Source organism: Bubalus bubalis, chromosome 15 (assembly GCF_019923935.1).
Source record: "Bubalus bubalis isolate 160015118507 breed Murrah chromosome 15, NDDB_SH_1, whole genome shotgun sequence".
In the NCBI taxonomy this organism is placed as follows: domain Eukaryota; kingdom Metazoa; phylum Chordata; class Mammalia; order Artiodactyla; family Bovidae; genus Bubalus; species Bubalus bubalis.
This window is the reverse complement of record NC_059171.1, coordinates 37,760,088-37,766,940: the sequence shown is the minus strand read 5'-3', so window position 1 is coordinate 37,766,940 and position 6,853 is coordinate 37,760,088. Positions and strand designations below refer to the sequence as shown.

Sequence of the window (6,853 nt, the reverse complement as noted above, 5' to 3'; positions counted from 1 at the left end):
ACAGTTCTGTGCAGACCTTTCCGTTGGCACAAAGGCTGGGAGTATTCTCATGATCCCTCTATCTCACAGCACGTGGGCACCTCTCACTCCATCCCATCTTAGCCAGTTCATCATCTCCAGGAAGCCAAAGTCATCCTTGTATTCTGCATCTCCTCTCGCTCCTTGGCTCTTGGTCTCTCTTTCTGTCACCCGGTGCAACTTATATTCTCACCCCAGCTAACACTGCTAGCAACATCTTCTCCTTCTTGAGGTGGGGACAGTGAAGTTCTGTGGGCTGTAAGTTGGGAGGAGGTGCAAGCAATCAAGAGCAGGAACCCTGCGTGGTCAAAGAGGTCACGTCAGGAAATGGGTGTGTGTAAATACAAGCTTGGGCAGAGTTCACTGACAAGCCTGAGATTCGGTTCAATAACATGTCACTGAGTTCCTCTGGTGGGGCTCTGAGCCAAGTGCTTGCATCTTCCTGACATATGTGGGAACGTTTTACTGAGAAAGTGAGCTCTAAATGTGGAACCAATGCCTGGGCAAGTGTATGGTTCTCCATGTACAGATAAAAATAAAGTGGAGAATTATGTTCTCAAAGATAAGCTGAGGCTTTATCAAGTTACAATGAGAGATGAACTCTGAGCTGGTATCTGATTGCTATGTAATGAGAAGCTATATAAAATATACAAATATATTTTTCTTCATAGAATTAAAGAATCAGAATCAACAACCATTAATTGAGCCACTATCAAATTGGAAAAGGAATTTAATTCTTCCAGCAGTCCTTTGAAATAAGTCTAATTTCCTCCATGCTCCTGGCAAGGGGTGGGGAACAGCCCCACACGCTGGACACGCAGTAGGAAGAGGCAGCACAGGTGTGTGGATGCAGGTTGTCTGACAACAGATCCTGGGGTCATCTCTCGAGACACGAACTCCTGCTCAGCACAATGGCAGCATGTTGGGAGACAGCCGGGGAAGAGTCCAGAGCAGTGATGGGTACGCCTGGTTAGGAGCATAAGTTAGAATCTCATTGTCACTTCTTTCTGGCCCAGGGAGTTTGGGTTAGTAATTTTATCTTCCTAAGCCTCAGGTTCCTCATCTCTAAAATGGGGCTAATATTAAAACCTACCTCTCAGAGTTGTTTCAGGATTAAATTAGCTTCTTAAGTCAAGGGTCTGACGTTATGCCTGGCACTCTTAGCACTCAACAATGCTAGCTAACTTTCATCATCTCAGAGGAGAGAATTTAGCACTTAGGGTGCACTTTTTAAGCTCAGTCTTATTGGACGGAAGGCTGGGCTCTATGTGACGCTGCCCTCGAGACAAGGTGCTCCTTGCTCTCGGGCCCTCTCCATGGACAATGAGCACCCCAGTCACCCTCATTAAAACATACATTTCCCATGTCTGCAACCAGGGACAGAAATGCCAGGGGGGTATGAGTGACAGTCAGCAGCGCTTGCTGACAACCTGAAATCTCTTGTTGGAGAACATTGAGGCTTCCAGCTATAGAGCCTCACGTTGGAGTCAAAGTGCTGCCTTTTTAACATAATCTCTGCCCTCCTGTACCTTTTAGATGTCTGAGTAGGATGATTTACATAAATATCCCGCACACCATCTCAGAACATTTAAATGTGAACCTTTGAATGGGGCTCTTATTAAGAAGAAATTAATTTCTAATTCAATTTAAATTTTATTTTGCATGCTTTACCCCATCCAACATCCTGCCTGATAAATTATGTTAAAAAAAAGTTAAAAATAAGCGAGTCACGTGATCTTTGAAGTCAGAAAATGCATCAGAAAAGAAAAAAAAGGGAAGTGAATTGTTCTAAGTATACCAGAAAGGCCTTATGTGTTCAGAAACTCATTTCTTCTTCTCCAAATCAATGTGCAGTGATCAGCACAGAGAACTATCAGAGCACTGTTGAATATCAAGCACAGAAGATAACGGCAGTGATTACAACAGGCAATTGTGCAGCTGTGGTGTCATCCCCTCCCCCTCAGCCTGATCCCCTCCATCAGATTGGTTGCTATGTTAATATTCTTAGGCTTAAAAGACCAGAATTAATGCCTTCAGTTTTGTCTCTGATGTGTTGGTTTTCTGTCAAAAATTCCTGACAGAATTAACAGCTGATGAATCAGGGTAATTAGAGATGGAGCAGTGCCGCCTTGGAATCATTGACACAGCGTCCTCTCCTGCTTGGATGCAGGGCCTTGGCCTAAGAAACCCTCCCTCCTCATTCTTCTACAGGGCAACAATTGTCAGCTATAAATAGGCCATCGGTTATTTTTTTCTTTGGATCATGAATATGGAGGATGATCTTCCTGTGGTCTGATGAACAACAGCAACTACTACAAAGAAAGCAGATGAAATCCAGGGAGGCAACTGCAGGAGGTGTTATAATACCTGCTAGAAACCGACAACATTTAAATTAAGAAGAATCATAGCATAATCATTTGGTGACTTCTTTCTTTGATGATGATGAAGTGGTTTTCTGTTAATCGAGAGAATCTGTGAAATAGGCAAAGCTCCTCCAGAGCGTGTTCCAGTTCATTCAGCCTTATAGAAAATAGAGAAGTATGTTGGGAGGTAAGATGACTGAAACACAGGAAGTTGACTGCTGGAGACCTGAAACCTTAGCATTTTCATGTGGAGTCCCAGACTCTGCCCCTTCGCCACGCGATCCCCGCCTTTTCCTCCTCAGTCTTCACTCCTAAAGAGGAAAGTGGAGGAAGGGAGAAAGGAAGCGTGATACAAGTGTCTGTCTGCCAATAAAGAGAGCACCTACTTCATGCTCACAAATCATTCATCTCGATGACCTTTCTTTTTTCGTCATTTTCTTAGAACAGTTGAGAATTCAGTTTGGCTCCTGTCAGTGGCTGGAATCTTCCTAATCCAAACCTACTTCTGGTTTCTAGTCCTCAGCTGGTTACCCTCATGTCAATTTCTTTACTTACCTGTGAGGAATTAACTTAAATCCTGAAAAGATTTTCAGAAGGATAAAATACTATCATGTTACCCCTGGGAGTTAAGCTGTGATCATGGTGTATATGGGGGTTTCCTGAAGCTCAGTAGGTGAAGGCCATGTTCTAGGTTCTCAGACCTGTCTGTGCTTCTGAGAGCCTTCTGCTTTGCCATGGGGTCTTTCTGAGGTCATAAAGGATACTGGCAGTTAGGTGTCAGTAGTAAGTGGTCTTCAAAAAGGAGGTGAGCTGGGGAAGCAGGCAGGTGAGGAGCAGATGAAATCAAAGAAGAGACATATGTCCCTTGATTATTTGTTTCTCAGTCTGTGGGGGTTGCTTAGCAAGGAGGGTGGGAAATACTTGGTGTGTTAGGAACAAAGCTGGTGCAATAAATTATGAAATTGGCTGTAGCAAAAATCTGTGAAATACAGTACCCACCCTTAGAAGAAGGGCTTCCCTTTGCCCTAGGAAACTGCTTACCATAAAGATGTTGGGTAATACCTATGCTTTACAGCACCCCACTGCAGATTTCCAAAACCTCTTCTTCACTATCACAAAGCACCAAGCTCTGTGTGCACTGATTTATAACTGTAGGAGCATTTATACACATAAATAATTAAATAATTAAATACATACATAAATCTTTTCTCTAATCTCCCATCTAAAATTTTCACTTTTCTGAAGAGTGGAAAAGATTAATTTTTAATGTTACTGAATTAGTTAGAATAAAACCTAAGAATAGGTACATCTGAACATTTGATAGAATATATTTCCTTCCTCTCATTAGGACAGTAGTATCTAAGGCCCCTTCCTCATTCAGCTGTTACCCAAGCATTGATAATCCATTAAAGAAAAAGGGCTAAGCCTTGAAAAGCATTAATTGAATTTTCCTCTATTATGACCAACTTAACTGGATCAGAAATGTGGTCAAAAATAGAATACATGTCCAACTCTTGATTATCCATGGAAAGGAAAACCATGTCTGATGTGGATTACACATGGTAATGACTGACTATATGATTCTAAACACTATTTTTATTTGATTTTTAAACACATTGTCAATTTTGAGTGCAAGAATAGAATCCATTGTCAGACTGCACTTAGGTTTAAATCAGTGTGACTGGAAGATCTCATTCTAATCCCTTGCACTTATTAAGATAATTTAATTTTAGGACCTCAGCCTACTATTGGCTCTTGGTTAGGCTTTGGGGAAAAGTCATAGATGTGTGTTCATATGTGATCATTCAGAATCATTTGGAAATGTAATTTTCCCATACTATTTCCTCTTGTAGTAACATATAACATCCACATGTTTAGATATATTTGAGTAAACTTTTTTTTTAAGTATGGTTTAAAGTCTTTTATTTCTTATTTAATTTTATTTAAAAATTTTTGAAGTATAGCTGATTTACAATGTTGTGTTAGCTTCAAGTGTATAGCAAAGTGATTCAGATTCTTTTTCATTTTAGGTTATTATAAGGTATTGAATATAGTTTCCTGTACTTTGCAGTAGGTCCTTGTCGGTTATCTACTTTATATATATAGGGATGTGTATCTGTTAATACCAAACCCCAAATTTATTCCCCCTTGCCTCCTTTCCCTTTTGGTAACTGTAAGTTTGTTTTCTACGTCTGTGAGTCTGTTTCTGTTTTGTAAATAAGTACATTTGTATCATCTTTTTTTTTTTAAGATGCCACATATAGGGAACGGTAGCATCAGAGTCAACACCACGGTGAGGTTTTTTTTTTTTTTAATCTTCCTGTTTATTTTCTTCAAAATCTAAAAGAAAGTGAAACTGGTAAGAATAAAAATAGATATTCCCAAGTATACTTTACCAGACCAATATCGTGACCCAAATTTCTGAACAAAGCAATTTAAATGTATAAGAGAGCAGTCATTTTACAGAATATTAATTCTACAAAATTTTAGTTAAGAGAATTTGATTAGCCCATGAGCTGTTATTTGAACTGAATTTGAACTAGGTCTTAGAAAAACTGAACTCTAGTAAAACAGCATTGCTGCAAACTGTATCATAATGTGTTCCAAGTATCAGTGTCTCCTAGCTGGGACTCCGAGTAGCAATAGAGGCATCAAGAAGCAATTTAAGAAGCAACGTAAGGCCCAGGGCACAGTGAAGGAAAAGAAAATAAATAGCAAGCTAATGGTTGATTATCTCTTCTTAGGATGAAATATTTTTGTTAAGACATCTTTAAAATATCTATTTTTATGAATGTTTTAACATAGGTCAACTGGGGACAGGTTCATTTAAAAAAAAAAACTGGTGAGAGAATTCAAAAGTATTTGGACAAATTTTTCAAAAGAATTTCCCATTAAACTTATTTAATCTGATGAGACATTTAAAAGCATACTCTTCCCTCTCAGAGTAGCAAACTTTGAAGAGAAAAAAAAAAAATGTCCTAAAGAATGAAAAAGAAAATTAAAACAAAGAAAATTACTATTGGGTTTATAATGTTATTCACCAAGGTCTTATGATTCCTTAAGTCTATTTTTTAAATGCATGAACATTTATGTATTTTGCTTTAAAATATATGTCAACTTCACAAATCATTTTAAAGCCATTAGGTCTGGAAAATAAATGATTGAGGCTTCAGGGAAAAAAAAATTTTTCAGATCATTTAGCTGACAACAACAGTCATTTCATGTTACGCCCCAAATCTGACTCAGAGTATGTCTGTGAATTCTTTTCAAGGCCCAGGAATAGAATCTCAAGCAAGGAGATCTTAGCCATAATTTGAACTACCTGGGTTCAAGAGTCAGTAATCTGGATTTATTTACTTTTCTCTCATTCACTTTTTTCCTGGTCTACGGTCTCCACGGTGAATTAAAATTAACACAGGTAGACTAATCCTATATTCCTTTGACTCAAACAGTTCCAGAGGTGATGTATCTCATGGTCTCTGTGAAATCTAATCACAGCAGGGAGAGATCTCCATTCAGAAAAGAAATCTGCTCGAAGAAAGTAGATAAGCTTCCAATAATTAAAAAGTAAAATCAGGTTAAACAATTTAATGAGGTTTTGTCCTTCTAATTAGTCACATCATTTTATTAACAGAAAAAAAATACTCCAGTGAGCCTTCCATGCCATAATAACTCAGATTTGCATGGCATGCTGCGGTTCACAAAGCTTTCTCACAGATTATCTCATTGTAATTTATGTGGTGCCTGCTTATTTTTCTGTCAGATTTTAAACTATGCTGTGATTGTTCATAATCTGCAGTTCGTGACTGGTTATCAACACTACCAAGGCAGTAGAGGGTGCATTATCTTGATGAAATATAACCGAGATTGGTAACGAAAACCCAGAACTCTCGTTAAAATACTTGTGCATCCCTAGCACAGTCTCAGAGCCAACTTCCAAGATGACATCAATGTGAGACTCTACTGTACTTAATTTGATTTTTTTATTATTCAGAGTTACTTTCTGGGAGACAATAGAATTATTTAAGTTTAGTTTTCTTCTTATCTTTACCACTGTTTGCAGCTTTCCAGATTGAATTCTTACAGGAAAGGTTCCTTGCAGTCAGACAGAAAGAACTGACACAGGGATTTACTTTTGAAATGTTGATAGATTCAGGTAAAATCAAATGGTTCACAGTATGAAAATCGCTATAATTCTTGTACAATTCAAAAAAGCATTTCCTAATCATTTATGTAGATCCAGTTTCGCTTCATAATTTCCAGACTGCCACCTGGATGCACTCAGCCTCTTCTGTGACACAGCTGAGCTAGTTTTGAAAGTTCCTCCTTTGTCTCTGGGCTCCTTCCCTTTTATTCCCCCAGGACTTGCCACCTCAAATTATTTCATCTGAAGCTATGTCTGCACATGAATAGACAAATGGAGAATTAAAGCAATTATACTATTAATTTGAGCAGGAAAAAAACAAAAAAAC

At 38.5% G+C, this 6,853-nt stretch overlaps 1 long non-coding RNA gene across 1 annotated transcript; it reads right to left on the bottom strand.

Annotated features, from left to right (window-relative positions):
* Positions 1–730: 730 nt before the first annotated feature.
* LOC112579153 lies at positions 731–4,267 on the bottom strand. Its single transcript, XR_003103595.2, has 2 exons — positions 2,768–4,267; positions 731–984 (listed from the first exon to the last, which is right to left on the bottom strand). It is a non-coding gene; the product is annotated as an uncharacterized LOC112579153 (long non-coding RNA).
* Between the last annotated feature and the right edge of the window lie 2,586 nt (positions 4,268–6,853).